The sequence below is a fragment of the Rousettus aegyptiacus genome, unplaced genomic scaffold (genome assembly GCF_014176215.1).
Source record: "Rousettus aegyptiacus isolate mRouAeg1 unplaced genomic scaffold, mRouAeg1.p scaffold_m13_p_3, whole genome shotgun sequence".
Classification (NCBI taxonomy): domain Eukaryota; kingdom Metazoa; phylum Chordata; class Mammalia; order Chiroptera; family Pteropodidae; genus Rousettus; species Rousettus aegyptiacus.
The window spans coordinates 171,861,609-171,863,194 of NW_023416306.1; the positions used below are offsets into that span (position 1 = coordinate 171,861,609).

Here is a 1,586-nt window from a genome sequence, read left to right on the forward strand (position 1 = left end):
ACCTGTGGCGCTGGCCGGGGTGACCGGTCCCGACGGGAGGTGCAGTCAGGCCCCTGCCTCACGGTGGAGGTGGGGACGCGTCTGGCATTCAGGGACCTCCTTAGGGGGCTGGTCGAATAGCCACACCTGTGCCCAGGAGCGGGGGAAACTACCAGTCCCATCCAGGCAGAGCTCGTAAGGGCGCAGACCCGTCAGGAATAAAGGCTCGCCTCGCCCCACCAGACAAAGAGCCACGGCCGGCCAAGGCGCCTGCCAAAGGCCCAGGGAATACGGGATGGGGAGCAGAAGAAGGCGGTTGTAAAAAGCGCTGCGACCATGTGACCACCTGCAAACAAGCACGAGGACTGTAACTGTCGAGTATGCCCTCTTTATTTTGCTGTGAATGCATGTGTGCTTTCTTTCCTCTGATTCCCTTGTCACGTAACATAAGCCGTATTGACTCTCTCAGAGTATTGTTAATTTTACATCATGGTATTTAGTATCTAAGTTACAGGATACCAAGGAGAAGAGCAAACATCGCTCAAGGACTTGACCTCCTCTTCTGGGGAGGACGTTAGTGCGTTTTACATCGTACACGAGATGGTGTGTTGTGTTAGGCAGAATTACATGACTTTGTTTTTCTTTATTTGGAGATAAAGTATGGTTTTAAGAGATTCGTATGGGTGCCAAGTTGACAAAGGGTAGACTTGTTTTGTTACTTTTATGTGTCAACTTGACTGCCTGTGGGAAGTCCAGAGTAAACATTATTTCTGAATGCGTCCGTGAGGGTGTTTGTGGAGGACATTAGTGTGGACTCACTGGGTGGGCATCGCCCAGTCTGCTGAGGACCTGAACAGAGCAAAAGATGGAGGGAGGAGGAAGTCGCCCCTTTCTTCCTGCCCCCATGAGCTGGGACATCTCATCATCCTCTCCTGCCCTCAGACTGTGACAGACACCCTCACCTGCCCTGGCTCTCAGGCCTTCGGACCCAAACAGATTTGCACCAGCCACTCCCCTAGGTCCCCAGCTTGCAGACAGCAGATCGTGGGGTTTCTGTACCTCCAGAATTATGTGAAGCAATTCTTACAGTAAATCTCCTTTAATATACAAATATCCTATTGACTCGATTTCTCTGCAGACTAACACAGTCCCTGAAAGGAATGCTGGGCACTCAGGAAATATGTGTCTACCATACACCTCAAACTTCACACCAAAATGCATTCCTGTCTATGGCCATGCCACCCTGAACATGCCCAACCTCGTCTGATCTCGGAAGCTAAGCAGGGTCAGGCCTGGCTAGTACTTGGATGGGAGACCAGCTAGAAATACCAGGTGCTATAGGCATTAAAAAAAAAAAAATTCCCAATTCTGGATGGTTGTAAGATATATATACATTTTTAAATTTTTTTCAAAATAGATATATTTTTAATGAAACTATAAAAGTACTAAAAAGAAAATGGTGGTAAATGTTTATATAATCTTGAAATAAAGATGTACTTCCCGCATATAACTCCAAAGGCAAAACCCACAAAAGACACTTTGACTACATAGAATGCGATCTCTGTGTGGCCAACGAGAGAAATAACGTAGATACTAATAAAGAAAGC

The 1,586-nt window shown here is 47.4% G+C and overlaps 1 pseudogene; it reads left to right on the forward strand.

Moving 5' to 3' along the window:
- The first annotated feature begins 1,204 nt into the window (after nt 1–1,204).
- Nucleotides 1,205–1,323, forward strand: LOC118601426 (annotated as a pseudogene).
- Nucleotides 1,324–1,586: the final 263 nt, after the last annotated feature.